The sequence below is a fragment of the Heptranchias perlo genome, chromosome 4, assembly GCF_035084215.1.
Source record: "Heptranchias perlo isolate sHepPer1 chromosome 4, sHepPer1.hap1, whole genome shotgun sequence".
Lineage (NCBI taxonomy): Eukaryota > Metazoa > Chordata > Chondrichthyes > Hexanchiformes > Hexanchidae > Heptranchias > Heptranchias perlo.
In genome coordinates this window covers 123,850,299-123,869,234 of record NC_090328.1, presented here as the reverse complement: position 1 = coordinate 123,869,234, position 18,936 = coordinate 123,850,299, and the positions used below count along the sequence as shown (strand labels likewise).

The following is an 18,936-nucleotide window of genomic DNA, read 5'->3' as shown; positions in this document are numbered from 1 at the left end:
ACAAACAGCAATGAGATAACGACCAGATCATCTGTTTTTAAGTGGTTGTTGTGGGATAAATATTGGCCAGGATACTAGGAGAACTGCCCTGCTCTTCTTCGAATCATGCCATGGGATCTTTTACATCCACCTGAAAGGGCAGATGGGACCTTGATTTAATGGGCGCTAAATTGGGCCGTGTAGCGCCCATTGTTTCGGCGCTACACGGCCTCTCCGACATCCAAGATGGCATCTTGGATGTGCATGCCTGTTTCCAGTGTGACGTGCTCCAGATGCCATCTTGGTATAGGAGTTAGCGCAGGCGCAGATAACGAACGCTGGAATCATGTAACGAACCCTGGAATCATGGAATCAATCAGTGTGCAACGCTGATTTAAAGTGATAGACACCATTTTGGCACTTAACACTCAACTCAACGCGCAGTCATAACCTCGACCATCTAAACGTGTCTTAAAGTGCCTGAAGGACCCCCCACCAGCACTATTTAAAGGGACCATGCAGGATTTACAGATTACTGGCTGGATTATTGCTTCTGGCTGCCGAGATATTTGTAACTGTTTTTGGAGGTCTCCTAGACTTCAATACTAGGACGCCGGAACATAGCCTAACATTTAGAGCCAGGATGTGGAGGAGTGAAGTTAGGAAATGCTTCTACATGCAAAGGGTGGGAGACATTTGGAACGCTCTTCTGGAGATGGCAGTTGATGCTGGCTCACTTGTGAATGTTAAATCTGAGATTGATAGATTTCTGCGAACCAAGGGTATTAAGGGATATGAGGCTAAGGCGGGTAGATGGAGTTAGGTCACAGGTCCACCATGATCTCATTGAATGGCGGAACAGGCTCGAGGGGCTAAATGCCATTTGCTGCCTCCTGATATGCACCACCTTCTCCTGCAAGAAAACGGGACGTGTGTCTGGATGATGTGCCTATCATGGTTGAATAGCTGCCAGTGTGTGTGTCCTGTGAATTGTGAGTGGGCGGCTTGAAACAGTAAGGGTGAGAGGAAGCATCTGGTTGGAAGAGTTGAGTACTGATGGAAAGATTGAGTTTGTTGGTATGTGGGTGATGGGGGGTGTAGTGTGTGGAGCAGTGGATGCGGCTAGTGATGCAGTTGGTAGGAGATGCCACTTGACAGTTGACCTCACTCACCTTGACCACTCATGTCAAAGCATTGAACTTCTTCCTGCACTGCATCCATGTTCATGATGCTGTGCGCCTGGCATTGACTTCATCCCCTGCTGCCTCTTAGATATATGTCTGGAGGGCCTCTTGCCCCCACTGCGGATATAGGATGTCCCTCCTTCTGCCCACCTCTTGCACCAGGTCTCTAGTGCATCAGCACGGAACCTTGGTGCATGCACTCTCGCAGGCCTGGTACGAACTCAGATCGGCAGATTGGTGAGGTCTGGCTTGCAGATCGGAGGATGTGGGATTTAGTAGTGTGCAACCTTTATTCAATGTTTTAATCTTTATTCAGTGTGTAAACATAGCAATGGGACCTGCATCTGTGTTTTACGTGTTTGACTCCGTGCAGACAGTAGACTGTTATTTTCAGCAAATAACAGGTATCAGCTACATAGAAACATAGAAAATAGAAGCAAGAGTAGGCTATTCGGCCCTTCGGGCCTGCTCCGCCATTCAAAATGATCATGGCTGATCGTCTAATTCAGTACTCTGTTCCCGCTTTTTCCCCATATCCCTTTAGCATTAAGTTTGAGGCTTATTTAACCAAGGTCTCAAATTAACTCCAATTCGTATCAATTTTAAACCCTACTAAAAGCCACGACAGCTACCATTAATGAGTCAGAAGTAATCGTTTTCAGTGCAGGCCAATGATAGTTGGCTTATTTCATTAAAGGCTGCAGCAGGTCATGAGATTAGAGCTTACTTCTCATTAGATCTTTTATCTAAACAGTCACAGAAAGTCACCCTGTTTTCTTGCTGCACATCATCGGTATGGTATAAAAGCATGAAAAAAAAATCAAAGAAGAAGGAGTCAGATAGCAGACTGTGAGGCTTTTCGGATTACTGTTGATGCATCATATTATGAGTAGTGCTGACACGGAGTTTCTAAGAGAGGTTGGTTCAGTTCACTTGCAGCCAGGTTTCTTCTTCTTCTGCATAAAGCTAACATGGAGACCATGAAAACAATAGCAACCAACACGAGAGCTGCCACAATCCCCACCGTTATCATTTCCAACAATGAGAGTGTACGATTTGGCCATTGAACTTCATAGGTGTAGCCAAGGTTTTCAGGTGCTGTCAAAAACATTTCTACATTGGTTACAGGAGGCCGAAAGGGAACCATATTATACCCTCGGTTATGTCCTATGGGAGCATTTTCAAATGGAAAGATAGATAAATCTGCATTACTCCTCTTCAAACACTCATCAAATATTGCATCAGTAAATGTATGCAACAACACAAAGATAGGGTCATTTGGGGACAAGTGGGTTTGCCCACCAGGTCCATTAAGAAATAAATGTGCCAGATTATGCAAACTGCGAACTGCTGGATCATACCTTCCCGAGGGATCACTATAACCTTCCACCGTGTTTCGGAAACTATCGGTTGAATTGGAGTAGAAAGGTGGTGTGTCGTAAGAGGATATGTCTAAACATTGTGCTATATCCTGGGCATCAGGTAGACGCTGCACCATCGGTCCAGCAACATTCCCACCTGGATTCCGCCAAATAGGGCCACCCTCAGTGCCTGCATGTCCCGCTCCAGCTGCAGCAGGTGGTAGCGGTGCCAGGTGAGGAAAGCGGGCCCCTCGTGGGAGAAGTCGGCGCCGCCGTCGGTGCGGCCGCCTCCCAGGTAGGTCTTGCTGACGGAGTCCAGGCGAAGAGGTTGTAGATGGAGATGTCGTCGAACTGCGGGCTCCGGCCGTCGGGCCCGTACAGGTCGGCGAGGTGGCGGGTGGCCACCACCAGGTCGGGGTGAGGGGTGAGCTTGGCCAGGTGGAGGGCCCTCACCAGGCGCCCTTTTCTCCTCGGGGTTGAGGCGGCGCACGTCCCGCCGGACCAGGCGCGGGGCCGGCCGCCGGCAGATCGGCGCAGGAGCACCGGCCCAGGCTGGAGCCGCAGCGGTCGGTGAGGTCGGCGGTGAGGGGCGGGCAGCACTCCCCGCTCGGGAGCACCTCGAACCGCACGCACTCCCTGGGGAACTGTGCGTGGACGGTCGCCGTGCAGAGAAATCTTTAAGAGATTGCGAAGAAACACCCTCCCTTTAAGGGATGGAGCGCCCCTGGTGGTGGAAAGTACGAATTGCATTGATTCCACCTGCGAGGCCTGGAACCGAACGCTGATTGCAGGTGAGACCTCGGGCCTACTGAAACTTGAGTCCTGCCTGCGCAGGGATCGTTGGGCGCTGGGTAATAGCGCATCACGCTACCTATGCCCAAAAACGGTCCCTATCCAATTTTTTTCCCCCAACGTCACATCTGAAAGTTTAAACCTCCGACGCCCTCAGTACTGCACTGGGGGGTCTCAGCCTTCATACGCATTGGAGGTCACCAACTGCCCTTGCTGCCCATTCATTAAAAGCCGGACCAGAGGGTGAGCACCAAAAATGCAGCCGATGCAGGTAGTCATAATGGGAGAGACCAGGAGAGCAGAGTCCAGAGGAAGGGGAGAAGTCGGGGAGAAACTGGGGTGGGGGGGGGTGTGGAAACAGGGGGAAGCACAGGAAGCATAAGCAGGAGGGCTCGAAGGAAGGGGGGGAGCAGGGGAAAGGGGGAGCAGAAGCAGCACGGGAAGCAGAACCGCGGGAAGGGCTAGCAGAAGCAGTGCGGGAAACGGGGGAAGGGGGGAGCAAGGGGAAGCAGAAGGGGGGGAAGCAGAAGCAACTGGGGGAACGGGGGGGGGGGGCAGGAGCAAAGGAGGGGAGCAGTAGCAGCAGGGGAAAGGGGGAGCCCAAGGGAGCAGAGCAGGGCGGGGAGGGGAGAGAATGTGATCCAGGTCTAACGGAGGTGGGGGGGGGGGGGTAAGAGAGGGAGAACATGGTCCAGATGTGGAGATGGATCACGGTCTCCTCCTCCTCCCCCCGTTAGACTTGGATCATGCTCTCCTCCTCCCCCATTAGATGGTACTAGACGCAGCCTATTTTGACGGCAAATTCTAGCCCGGTGTAATTTACAGTATTTGAATGCTCAGTTTTACTGCCTACTATCCCAGATAATGCTGATGCAGCCCATACTTGTGCTTTCTGCTATATTATCATAATGCAACAGAATAAATCCAACTGACAATCGTTACAAATTGTTCATAAAGTTCCCTTATTTAATGTTAATCATTTGTTTTCATCAAGCACTCAGTGCAAAGATAGGAAGAAACGTGATATTTGGAGAAAGCAGTTGGCGTATTAAAGCGTTAAGTTACCAGAGAGAGAAAGTAAAAATCTCAGTGAACAAGGTGTTTAATGTGATGCTTTACGTAATGGGCTGGTAATTGTGTCTAATGGTATAATTGGTAGTTGCTGTCAAGACAAAAACAGACAACAATAATTAAGGCATGGAAGTCAAGTAAATTCAAATTGCTGAGACAGTGCAGTGTGATTAGATGCAAGTTTCATCTTATATACCATTGAGTTGCTGAACTTGGATATATTGTGGAGAGGCAAAGAGCCTCCTTGCACTGCGTCCAATTAAAGTTATTCTACTTCTTTGAGACACGACATCAGTTGAAAAGCCAGTAGTGAATAAAATAGAAATCCGCAGGGCTACAGGGAAAGAGCAGGGGAGTGGGACTAATTGGATATCTGTTTCAATGAGCTGGCACAGGCACGATGGGCCGAATGGCCGCCTTCTGTGCTGTACAACTCTATGGCCCCAATATTTACGGGGAGGGATCGGAGGTGACTTTTAATAGCTGGGAAACCCAGTAATACGGGAAACACAGTGGTCCTGCCGAATTTAACGATAGGACCTCATTTGAATTTCCTTCTTCCGTTTGCTGCACGGCAGCCAGCCAGATTGAAAGGCTGACTGGCTGTCAGGCGGGAAGGCCTGTCGCAGAAGGCCGCAGCCAAGGACCAGGGTGGGGGGGTGGGGAAGAGAGATCACCAGGGAGGGAGATAGAGATCGCAGAGGGGAGAGAGATTGCAGAGGGCAGAGAGGTGGCGAGAGAGGGAGACATCGGATCGGGGGCGATGGGATCAGCCGATCGCAGGGAGGAGCTCTTGAGATCGCGGGGAGGTGGTCTGGAGATCGCAGAGGGGAGGGGGGCGTTGGATGATCGTACAGAGGGAGGCAGATCATGGCAGGTTAGCTTGAGGGGACCGGGGTGGGGGGGGGGGGAAGAACCACTGATTCCTCCTGGCTCACAAGCAGTCCTGGAAAAGCACTTACCTACTGGATCTGGCAGTTCTCACCTCCCTTCAGCTGCCAGGTTTCCTGAGCCCTGGGAAACCCGGCCCGCAGCCATTAAATCCAAATGGCTGCTAATATCTGAGGTGCGCGGCCTCATTAACATGTTAAAATTACGACCCACCTCTCGAGAGCATGTTAACCGCCCGCCCCCAACCCACCTCGGTTAATCCGGAAATAGGCACCTGCACGGAGTGTTGGGGTCGGGATTTACATTTTTAAGAATTTTACCCCCCCACCAATATCCCCTTTCCTGCCTGACCGGTGGGGGGTGGGTAAAATTCCCCCCTTTGATTCTATGAAATCACTGGAAAGCTTATCTGGAAAAGTTCAATTGGAGGACTGGACAATGGGCTTTATGGTAAAGCAAGGCTAGCATTTTCCCTTTTACTGTAAGTGGTTTACTCCAGCTTTCTGTCGCCTCCAGTGCCCCCCTAAGGTTCCTCCTCTTCCTCATGCTCTTCAGTGGCATCACCTGCAGGCACTAGTTCCGCTTTCATATATATGCTGGTGACACCCAGGTCTACTCCTGTTGAATCCACAACCACCTTTATGCCATCGCACTGCCTGTCTGGCATAGAGTCATGGATGAGCCACAAATTTGTCTAAACTTATCAGGAAGACCAAATTGAGGGATTTAGTTAATACTGAGGAGGGCTGCGACAAAATACAAGAAGACATTAGCAAACTTACATATAAATAACAAATGAATTTCAATATAGATAAGTGCGAGGTGGTGCATTTTGGTGGAAAGAATAAGGAGGCCACCTACTCCTTGAAAAATAAGAGTTTAAATGGGGCAGAGGTGCAAAGGGATCTAGGGGTACAGATTCACAAATCATTAAAAGGAGCAATGATGGTTAACAAAGCACTATTCTAGAAGAATAGAATTCCAAAAGCAGGGAAGTTATGTTAAACTTATATAGAACCTTGGTTAGACTACGTTTAGAGTACTGTGCTTAGTTCTGGTCTCCATATTACAAAAAGGATACAGAGGTATGGGAGAAGGATGATACCAGAACTGAGAGGTTATAACTATCAGGAAAGACTGAACAAGCTGGGACTCTTTTCTCTGGAAAAGAGAAAGTTGAGAGGTGACCTGATAGAGGTCTTTAAAGTTATGAAGGGGTTTCATAGGGTAGATATAGAGAAGCTGTTTCCACTTGTGGGGGGAGTCCAAAACTAGAGGTTATAAATATAAGATAGTCACTGATAAATCCAATAGGGAATTCAGGAGAAACATCTTTACCCAGAGAGTGGTTAGAATGTGGAACTTGCTACCACATGGAGTAGATGAAGCAAATAGCATAGATACATTTAAGGGGAAGCTAGATAAGCACATGAGGGAGAAAGGAATAGAAGGTTATGCTGATAGGGTTAGATGAAGTAGGGATGGAGGAAGCTCGTGTGGAGTACAAGCGTCGGCATAGACCAGTTGGGCTGAATTGCCTGTTTGTGTGTTGTAGACTCAATGTAATTCTATGTAAGTGTAGCATGCTTGGGAGGAATTTCGTGACTTTGGACCTATGGTGCAGATATTCTGAATAGTGGATATTGAACGATTACTGTGTGCCATGATATTAAACAGTGTTACTAATAAGCGGATCAAACAGCTGATTGATAACGAGCAGGAAATATATATTTGAAAAGAGTCATAATTTATTTGGTATAATCTTTGTAGATTTTTTAAAAATTATTACTTTCAACATGGACTATTGGAACATAACGGACTGTATGCATTTTCCGAGCAGGCCAGGTGACAGAATTGCAATTACTTCTCACATGGACTCCAGTCCTCTAATTGTTCCATCAAGTCCTGACAATGCAAGCTCCCCACAGGTATGGTTCAATCCTCCAACACAATTACTTCAATATACTTTTGATCTTGAGGTTTGTGGATATTTAGTGCACTTGGAACCCCAGCAGATCAGGCTTTATGTTCTTTTCAGCAACAATGCCCTCTCCCCCTGCATAAATCACACATATTCTCAGACAAACTGCAGTCTCAAAAACAAACAGACAAATAGGGTCTTAACAACAGAAATACCATTCCCTCAGATCACATTCCTTATCACCAACATGCTCCCTGAGTACATTATCCCAGCTGCAGTTTAACCATTAGTGCTTGAAAATTTTCTTGTTGGAGAGTTCAACTGTCAATATTTGTTGAGAATTAGCTCAACTCAAATCAAAATTCCAGATGTTTCTTTACTGCTCATAACATATTCATTATAGACAGATTAGTATGCCAACAACAAGCACAAGCCAACAAGAATTTTTCACTTTTATCACTTTTGATCTGCAAAGAATGGAAGGATTTTGTTATTTATATTAATACAAGCTCTATAGGAACATAAGAAATAGGAGCAGGAGTAGGCCATACAGACCCTCGAGCTTCACCATTCAACAAGGTCATGGCTGATCTTCGACCTCAACTCCACTTTCCCGCCCTGTCCCCATTATCCCCTCTATTGGCTAATCCGATTATAAAAGAAAAGAAAGACTTGCATTTATAGCGACGACCTCATGACCTCCCAAAGCGCTTTACAGCCAATGAAATACTTTTGAGGTATAGTCATTGTTGTAATGTAGGAAATGCAGCAGCCAATTTGCACACAGCAAGGTCCCACAAACGGCAATGAGATAATGACCAGATAAACTGTTTTTAGTGATTATTGTAAAATAATATAGAATTAATTCTTCATTTCGCACTTTGTAAACACATTTTTTGTCAAAACTTTTAACTATATAATGTACACGCTCTACGGTGCAAAACAAGCACATGTGCACAGACCAGTTGGGCTGAATGGCCTGTTTCTGTGCTGTAAAATCAATGTAACTCAATGTAAGTGCAAAGTAATGCGTACCGCAAGAAAAAATGGAAGTTGAAAGAGACCCACGAGGCTTAGTAAAGTCAATGCTCAATGTTTCAAACCAATGCAGAGCACCAATCAACAATGCCAAATGGTAAAAAGACAGCACTAAAGGCTTTGTATCTGAATGCGCGTAGCATTCGTAACAAAATGGAAGAATTGACAGCTCAAATAGAAATAAATATGTACGATCTGATAGCCATTACAGAGACATGGCTGCAAGATGACAAAGGCTGGAACCTGAATATTAAAAGGTACTTGACATTTCGGAAGGACAGGAAGCTAGGAAAAGGTGGAGGGGTAGCTCTGTTAATTAAGGATTTCATGAGTATAATAGAGAGAAATGACCTTAGTTCTAAAGACCAAGATGTAGAATCAGTTTGGCTAGAGATAAGAAATAGTAAAGGCAAGAAGTCACGTGTGGGAGTAGTTTATAAGCCCCCCAACAGTAACCACACTGTAGGACAGGGTATACAGCAAGAAATAATGGGGGCTTGTGAGAAAGGAACAGCGATAATCAAGGGTGATTTTAATCTACAAATAGATTGGAAGAATCTGATTGGCAAAGGTAACCTGGAAGATGAGTTCATAGAGTGCTTTCGGGACAGTTTCTTAGAGTAGCACGTTCTAGAGCCAACCAGAGAGCAGGCTATTCTAGATCTGGTAATGTGTAATGAGACAGGATTAATTAATGACCTCATTGTAATGGAGCCTTTAGGTGGCAGTGACCACAATATGATTGAATTTCACATTCAGTTTGAGGGAGAGAAGAGTAAGTCTAAGACTAGTGTTTTAAACTTAAATAAAGGCAATTGTGAGGGTATGAAGACAGAGCTGGCTAAAGTGAACTGGGAAATTAGGTTAAGGGATAGGTCAGTAGAGATGCAGTGGCAGACATTTAATGAGATATTTCATAAAACTCATCAAAGATACATTCCAGCAAGAAAGAAAGACTCTAGGGAAAGGACGTACCATCTGTGGCTAACTAAGGAAGTTAAAGATAGTATCAAATTGAAAGAAAAAGCATACAATTCCACGAAGATTAGTGGCAGGTCAGAAGATTGGTCAGAATATAAAAATCAGCAAAGAATGACTAAAAGAATAATAAGGAGGGAGAAATTAGAGTACGAGAGAAAGCTAGCTAGAAATATAAAAACAGATAGTAAGAGTTTCTACAGGTATTTAAAAAGGATAAGAGTAAGTAAAGTGAGCGTTGGTCATCTAGAGTGTGAGTCTGGGGAATTAATAATGGAGAATAAGGAAATGGTGGATGAATTGAACAGATATTTTGCGACCGTCTTCACTGTAGTGGATACAAATAACATGCCAGAAATAATTGTGAATCAAGAGGTGAAAGGGAGGGAGGAACTTAAAACATTTACAATCACCAAGGAAAGGGTTTTGAAAAAATTATTAGAACTAAAAGCTGACAAGTCCCCAGGTCTTGACGGACTTCATCCTAGGGTCTTAAAAGAAGTGGCTGCAGAGATAGTAGATGCATTGGTATTAATTTTCCAAAATTCCCTAGATTCCAGGAGGGTCCCATCAGATTGGAAAATAGCGAATGTGACTCGTCTTCAAGAAAGGAGGGAGACAGAAAGCAGGAAACTACAGGCCAGATGGCTTAACATCTGTCATAGGGAAAATGCTAGAATCTATTATTAAGGAGGTTATAGCAGGGCACTTAGAAAATCTCAATGCAATCAGGCAGAGTCAACACGGCTTTGTGACGGGGAAATCGTGTTTGACTAATTTATTAGAGTTCTTTGAGGAAGTAACAAGCAACGTGGATAAGAGGGATCCTGTGGATGTGGTGTACTTGGATTTCCAGAAGGCTTTTGACAAGATGCCACATTAAAGGCTACGACACAAGATAAGAGCTCATGGTGTAGGGGGTAACATATTAGCATGGATTAAGGATTGGTTAGCTAACAGGAAACAGAGAGTAGGCATAAATGGGTCATTTTCAGGTTGGCAATATGTAACGAGTGGAGTGCCACAGGGATCAGTGCTTGGGCCTCAACTATTTACAATCTATATCAATGACTTGGATGAAGGGACCGAATGTATGGTTACTAAATTTGCTGATGACACAGGTAGGAAAGTAAGTTGTGAAGAGGACATAAGGAGTCTGCAAAGGGATATAAATAGGTTAAGTGAGTGGGAAAAATTTGGCAGATGGAGTATAATGTGGGAAAATGTGAACTTGTCCACTTTGGCAGGAGGAATCGAAAAGCAGTATATTATTTAAATGGAGAGAGATTGCAGAACTCTGAGGTACAGAAGGATCTGGGTGCCCTAATACATGAATCACAAAATGCTAGTTTGCAGGTACAGCAAGTGATTAGGAAGGCATATGGAATGTTGTCATTTACTGCAAGAGGAATGGAATATAAAAGTAGAGATGTTTTGCTACAGTTGTACAGGGCATTGGTAAGACCACATCTAGATTTTGGTCTCCTTATTTAAGAAAGGACATAATTGCTTTGGAGGCGGTTCAGAGAAGATTCACTCGACTGATTCCTGGGATGAGGGGGTTATCTTATGAGGAAAGGTTGGACAAGTTGGGCCTGTATACACTGGAGTTTAGAAGATTGAGAGGTGATCTTGTTGAAACATACAAGATCCTGAGGGGACTAGAAGGGGTAGATGCTGAGGGGATGTTTCCTCTTGTGGGTGAGACTAGAACTCGGGGCCACAGTTTAAAAATAAGGGGTCTCCCATTTAAGACAGGGATGAGGAGAAATGTTTTCTCTCAGAGGGTCTTGAATCTGTGGAACTCCCTTCCCCAGGGAGCGATGGAGGCAGGGTCACTGAATATTTTTAAGGCTGAGTCTGAGATAGATTCCTGATTAACAAGGAAGTCAAAGGTTATAGTAGGTAGACGGGAAAGTAGGATTGAGGTCACAATCAGGTCAGCTATGATCTTATCAAATGGTAGAGCAGGCTCGAGGGGCCGAATGGCCCACTCCTACTATTAATTCGTATGTTCGTATGTAATGGTGAACTACATCGCCAAATGGTAGAATGTATGACAAAGGAAGTTGTGATGAAACTGTTCAATGATCTGGTCAGACTTGAGTCTGGTTGCTGAGTCACAGGGGAGCCATTCAACTGCCGGGGGCAGTGCTGAAAATAGTCACCAAGCTGATTCTTTTAAAATTAATTCTCGGGATGTGGGCCTCGCTGGCATTTATTGCCCATTCCTAGCTGCCCTGAGAAAGTGGTGATGGTGTTCTTTTTGATCTGCTGCAGTCAGTGTGGTGAAGGTGCTCCCAAAATACTGTTAGGTGGGGAGTTGCAGGATTTTGACCAAGTGACGACAAATAAATGACGATATGTGTCCAAGTCAAGATGGTGTGTGATGATGATGTTCCCATGCACCTGCTGCCTTTCTAGATGGTGGTGGTCACGGGTTTGGGAAGTGCTGCTGAAGAAGTCTTGATGAGTTGCTATAGTGTATTCTGTAGGTAGTACACAATACAGTCACGGTACACCAGCGGAGGAGGGATTGGATGTTTAGGCTAGAGGTCAAATGGACTAGTGTCTTGGATGGTGTTGAGCTTCTTGAGTGTTGTTTCAGCTGTAAAGATTACGCAGGCAGAAAGGAAATGGGTGACCGCCAGGCAAAGTAGAAGGATTAGGCAGGTAGAGCAGGAGTCCCCTGGGGCCATCTCCCTTTCAAACAGAAATACCACTTTGGATACTGTTGGGGGAGATGGCTTATCAGGGGAAAGCAGCAAGAGCCAAGTTCGTGGCATCACGGGTGGCTCTGCTGCACAGGAGGGGAGGAAGAAGAGTGGCAGGGCTACAGTGATAGGGGATTCAATTGTAAGGGGAACAGATAGGCGTTTCTGCGGCTGTAAACATGACTCCAGGATGGTACGTTGCCTGTCTGATGCTAGGGTCAAGAATGTCACGGAACGGCTGCAGGGCATTCTGGAGGGGGAAGGTGAACAGCCAGTAATCGTGGTCCATATCGACACCAACGACATAGGTAAAAAAAGGGATGAGGTCCTGCAAGGTGAATTTAAGGAGTTAGGAGGTAAATTAAAAAGTAGGACTTCAAAGGTAGTGATCTCAGGATTACAACCAGTGCCACGTGCTAGTGAGCATAGGAACAGGAGAATAGACAGGATGAATGTGTGACTGCAGGGATGGTGTAGGAGGGAGGGATTTAGATTCGTGGGACATTGGGACCGGTTCTGGGGAAGGTGGGACCTGTACAAGTGGGACGGGTTACACCCGAGCAGGACCAGGACCAATGTCCTCGCAGGGTGTTTGCTAGTGCTGTTGGGGAAGGTTTAAACTAGAGTGGCAGGGGGATGGGAACCTGAGCGGGGAGTCAGAAGGGAGTAAAGTTGAGAGCAGCAAGAGAGGGGAAGACCCGGGGGAAATTTACAATACAAATAGTACAAACAGTTGTTCAAGAACAAGTGAAAGGGAAAAGTGTAGAGCAGCGGAAAGAAAGTGTACTTTAGGCACGACAGATAAAATAAAAACTAGAAGGCGTAAGGCGATTAACCCAAAGCTGAAGGTCAGGCTAGGGTGTGTGGCCCAACTAAGAGTTCTATATACAAATGCACGGAGTATAAGGAATAAATTAAATGAACTACAGGTTCAAATTCAAATTGGAGGGTATAACATGATAGCTATTACTGAGACATGGCTGCAGGATGGTCAGGATTGGGAACTAAATATACCGGGTTATAAGGTCTACAGGAGAGATAGGGAAAATGGAAGAGTGGGAGGAGTAGCCTTAGTGAGTAGAGATGAAATCACTTCAATGATAAAGGAGGATATAACGAGAGGTAAGCAGCCAACAGAGACCTTATGGGTTGAATTGAGGAATAGGAAAGGATCTAAGACTATAGTGGGAATTGTGTATAGGACCCCTGGCAGCAGCTCTGAAGTGCTAGATTGTATAAATGCAGAGATTAGACAAGCATGTAACAAAGGCATAGTAGTCTTAATGGGGGACTTTAACCTTCACATAGATTGGGAAAAGCAGACCAGCAACTGTCAAAAAGGTAGTGAATTTCTTGAGTGTGTCCGGGATAGTTTTCTACAGCAGTATGTTCCAGAGGCAACAAGGGGGCAAGCCATACTAGATTTAGTAATGAGTAATGACCCAGATTTAGTTAACGGCTTAACTGTACGTGAAAATCAATTCAATAGCGATCATAACATGATCGAGTTCAATGTAGTGTTTGAAAGGGAAAAAAGTGAATCAGCTGCTAAGATTCTAGACTTAGGCCGATTTCAATGGGATGAGACAGAGACTATCCACAGTAAACTGGGCAAATCTGTTAATGGGTAAAACGACTTATGATCAGTGGGAAATGTTTAAAGAAACATTTAATGTGATACAGAATCGGTTTATACCCCTGAGGGGCAAGAACTCTACTTGCCAAAAAAAACAGCCATGGACAACTAAAGAGGTAAGGGACAGTATAAGACATAAGGAAAGGGCATACAAAAAGGCAAAAAATGGCACAGATCCTGGCGAATGGGAAAGATACAAAGATCAACAAAGGGTCACAAAACAGATAGTAAGAGCTACAAAAAGAGGGTACGAAAAGAAACTTGCAAGGGATATCAAAACCAATACGAAGAACTTTTATAGTTATGTTAGGAAAAAGAAGGTGGTCAGGAGCAGTGTTGGCCCCTTAAAAACTGAAAGTGGTGATATTGTCATTGACAATGGGGAAATGGCGGACATGTTGAACAATTACTTTGCGTCAGTATTTACAGTCGAAAAAGAGGATAGCATGCCGGAAATCCCAAGAAAACTAATATTGAATCAGGGACAGGGACTCGATAAAATTAATATAAGTAAAGCAACAATAATGAAGAAAATAATAGCATGAAAGAGTGACAAATCCCCAGGACCAGATGGTTTCCATCCCAGGGTTTTAAAGGAAGTAGGTGAGCACATTGCAGATGCCCTAACTATAATCTTTCAAAGTTCTCTAGATTCAGGAACTGTCCCTCTAGATTGGAAAATTGCACATGTCACTCCACTTTTTAAGAAAGGAGAGAGAGGGAAACCGGGGAATTATAGACCAGTCAGCCTAACATCTGTTGTGGGGAAAATGCTGGAGTCTATAATTAAAGATAGGGTGAATGAACACCTCGAGAATTTTCAGTTAATCAGAGAGAGCCAGCATGGACTTGAAAAAGGTAGGTCGTGCCTAACAAACCTGATTGAATTTTTTGAAGAGGTGACTAAAGTAGTGGACAGGGGAATGTCAATGGATGTTATTTATATGGACTTCCAGAAGGCATTTGATAAGGTCCCACATCAGAGACTATTAGCTAAGATAGAAACCCATGGAATTGAGGGAAAAGTACTGACTTGATTAGGAAGTTGGCTGAGCGAAAGGCGACAGAGAGTAGGGATAATGGTAAGGTACTCACATTGGCAGGATGTGACTAGTGGAGTCCCGCAGGGATCTGTCTTGGGGCCTCAATTATTCACAATATTTATTAACGACTTAGATCAAGGCATAGAAAGTCTAATATCTAATTTTGCCGATGACACAAAGATTGGTGGCATTGTAAGCAGTGTAGATGAAAACATAAAATTACCGATATTGATAGATTAGGTGAATGGGCAAAACTGTGGCAAATGGAATTCAGTGTAGACAAATGTGAGGTCATCCACTTTGGATCAAAAAAGGATAGAACAGGGCACTTTCTAAATGGTAAAAAGTTAAAAACAGTGGATGTCCAAAGGGACTTCAGGGTTCAGGTACATAAATCATTGAAGTGTCATGAACAGGTGCAGAAAATAATCAATAAGGCTAATGGAATGCTGGCCTTTATATCTAGAGGACTAGAGTACAAGGGGGCAGAAGTTATGCTGCAGCTATATAAAACCCTGGTTAGACCGCACCTGGAGCACTGTGAGCAGTTCTGGGCACCGTACCTTTGGAAGGACATATTGGCCTTGGAGGGAGTGCAGCGTAGGTTTACTAGAATGATACCCGGACTTCAAGGGTTAATTTACGAGGAGAGATTACACAAATTGAGGTTGTATTCTCTGGAGTTTCGAAGGTTAAGGGGTGATCTGATCGAAGTTTATAAGATATTAAGGGGAACAGATAGGGTGGATAGAGAGAAACTATTTCCGCTAGTTGGGGATTCTAGGAGTAGGGGGCACAGTCTAAAAATTAGAGCCAGACCTTTCAGCAGCGAGATTAGAAAACATTTCTACACACAAATGGTGGTAGACGTTTGGAACTCTCTTCTGCAAACGGCAATTGATACTAGCTCAATTGCTAAATTTAAATCTGAGATAGATAGCTTTTTGGCAACCAAAGATATTAAGGGATATGGGCCAAAGGCAGGTATATGGAGTTAGATCACAGATCAGCCATGATCATATTAAATGACGGAGCAGGCACGAGGGGCTGAATGGCCTACTCCTGTTCCTATGTTCCTATGTTCCTATCCATCCAGGCAAGTAGAGAATATTCCATAACATCCTTGACTAGTTCCTTGTGGATGGTGGAGAGGCTTTGGGGAGTAAGGTCAGCCACTCACTGCAGAATATCCAACCTCTGACCTGCTCTTGTAGTTACAGCATTTATAATGGCTAGTCCAGTTGAGTTTCTGGCTAATGGTGACCTCCAGGATATTGATGGTGAGGGACTCAGCAATTGTAATGCCATTGATTATCAAGGGAAGGTGGTTAGCATCTCTCTTTTTAGAGATGGTCATGCTCTTCTACATTCCTTATTGAACCAGGATTGGTCATCTGCCTTGATGGTGATGGAGGAGTGAGGGATATGACAGTCCATGACGTTACAGATTGTGGTGGTATACAATACTGCTGCTGCTGCTGATGGCCCACAGCGCCTCATAGATGACCAGTTTGGAGCTGCTGGATGTGTTCTTAATCTATCCCACTTAGTGCCACACAACATGGAGGGCATCCTCAATGTAAAGACTGGACTTGGTCTCCATGAGGACTGTCCGGTGGTCTCTTCTACCAATGCTGTCATGGACACACTCACTGTGTCAGGTAGATTGGTGAGGACGCGGTCAAGTATGTTATTCCCATGTGTTTGTACTCTCGCCAACTGATGCAAGCCCAGTCTGGCAGCTATGTCCTTCCTCCAAGTGGTGTTCAACATGAAGGAGTATTGATTCATTAGCTGAGGGGGGTGGGCGGGGGGTGGACAGTAGGTGGTAATCAGCAGGAGGCCCATGTTTGACGTCAAACCGTAAGACTTCATGGGCTCTGGAGTCAATCTTGAAAACTCCCAGGACCACTCCCCACTGACTATATACCACTGTGCCCCCTACTCTGGTTTGTCTGTCCTGTCGATGGGACAGAACATACCCTGGAATGGTGATGGAGGAATCTGAGCCGTTGGCTGATAGGTCCGATCTTTTGAGTATGACTATGTCTGGCTGTTGCTTGACTAGTCTGTGGGCCAGCTCTCCCAACTTTGTTTAAATATACAAATCAGGGTCCTACACCAGTTGCAGGTCCCCGATTGCAATATTCAAGTACAAATGGGCGGAGCCTGCACCATGAATGCTAACGAAGGATTTTGAGCTTTTTAATATGGACTTTTTGGGGCCTGCTCTTAAGGAGGACTGTTACCCTGAACACATTTGTTTACTATGATTATGTTTATGAAAAATGGGGAAAGAACAGGGGAGTGGGACCAATTGGATAGCTCTTTCAGTAGCCAGCACAGGCACGATGGGCCAAATGGCCTCCTTCTGTGCCGTTTCATTCTAATCTTATTCTTATATTCGGCAATTAGATGATCTCTGTCAGGGCACAATAGGGGCACTACGTATGGGCTCAATAACCCTAGGCTAGGGACTGGAGGGGGAAAATACGGTGGGATTCCCACTTTTGATCACTTTCCAGTGACCCCTGCTGGAAAATGCATGTGTGTGTAGGAATCTACAGAGAACAGGGTAAGGCTCAGCTCTAGTGTTGAATATTATTGACTGTTCAGTTTGACAAAATGAAAAATGACTATTTGGACCAGGTATTGAAGGAAAACAGACATCCGTCCTCTCGCATAACTATGTGCTTTTAGGGGAGAAGGGCAGAAAATTGCAGATAAAGAAAAAAGAAAAGCACTCTGGGTGAACATGTCAGACAATCATGGTTAGGGAATGTTCTGACACAGTGAAAATGAAAGGCATACATTCCCATTATCTCCTGCAATGGTGTGTTATTTAAATGGCACGCTCCCTTCCAACTTGCAACTTCCCATTCGTGATTTGAAACCGAAGACAGCCCAGCAAGGTAAATGAAGAAAGTGGAGTTCCAACATCAGCAGGGGGAATTTGAATTGAAATCAGGCGAGAGAATTGCCAACTAAATATCACAATGCTAGAGGAGGCAATTGCATTGCCATCAGCTGCTCTGCTCCCCAAGCACTTATCAATGAGAAAATAATGGGTTCAAATCCCAGAACCATAGTTGCTATAATCTGCTTTTTGCAGTTGGACTGAATTGTATTATTCGTTTTTTTGCTGGGGCTTAATAAATTCCTTGCAGAGGAGGCAAATAAACAGGAAGAAAACCGAGGGACAGAAACTTGGAACAAGAGTAGGCCATTCAGCCCCTCGAGCCTGTTCCGCCATTCAATTAGATCATGGCTGATCTGTATCTCAACTCTATCTACCCGCCTTGGTTCCATAACTCTTAGTACCCTTGCCTAACAAAAATCTATCAATCTCATTTTCAATTTCAAAGGAAGCTCCTTCCTATCAGCTGTTGTTCTGTTCATCACAGAGGTGATTTAAGATCAGCAGCAGGAGCCAGTATTGAAGTCAGGAAAGAAAAGGTATTTTTAATATCATGGCACAGGAGGAGCCAAATGGAACAGCAGCTGATAACAAAACTCTGGTTGAAATGAGGAAGCAGAGAGAGAAAATGCATTTGTGTATCCTTGTCAACATGAAGGTGGGAATTTTGGTGGATAGAAGCTTTCTAACTTTGGCTCTCGTCTTACCTGAGAGCGATGGATTTTTTTGGGTTTGTTCGGGAGCAAATTTGGCGGAAGGGTCATCTTACACATCGGTTGCCTTATGCGCATGTATATGTAGTACTATAAATAAGCCACTTTTCCTTAAAGTGCTTGTAAAACATTTGGATGAAAGAAATGGAAACAAAGCAGTGTTGCGGAAAAGGTTGGAAAGTTAAAAGATTACTAAAAATGGCACGCAATCCTAAATTACATAGAATTACAGCGAATGTACAGCACAGAAATAGGCCACTCAGCCCAACTGGTTCATGTTGGTGTATATGCTCTGCACAAGCCTTCCCGTGTCACTTTTTTATATAACACTATCAGCATAACCTTCTATTCCTTTCTCCCTCACGTGTTTATCTAGCTTCCCCTTAAATGCATCTATGCTATTTGCCTCAACTACTCCATGTGGTTCACAAGTTCCACATGCTAACCACTCTCTGGTTAGAAAAGAGTGTCAAATGTATAAAGAATTTGTTGGCAGGTTGCAAGACAAAAAGATTGTGAACAAAAAAGGGCAATAATGGACAACACCACTGGTTAGCTGAAAATATAAAAGTTAGCATGGGATGAAAATAAGGGAACAAAAAATTTGGACCTTCTACCACGGACACATGGCATCTCCTCCAACTCAACTGAAGTTGATCAGTTTTAAAAAGAATTTGTGAAAATATTGTAGTGTACAA

General features: G+C 44.6%; 1 pseudogene; it reads right to left on the bottom strand.

The window, feature by feature from the left end:
• Positions 1 to 2,000: 2,000 nt before the first annotated feature.
• Positions 2,001 to 18,298, bottom strand: LOC137320674 (5,6-dihydroxyindole-2-carboxylic acid oxidase-like; annotated as a pseudogene).
• Positions 18,299 to 18,936: the final 638 nt, after the last annotated feature.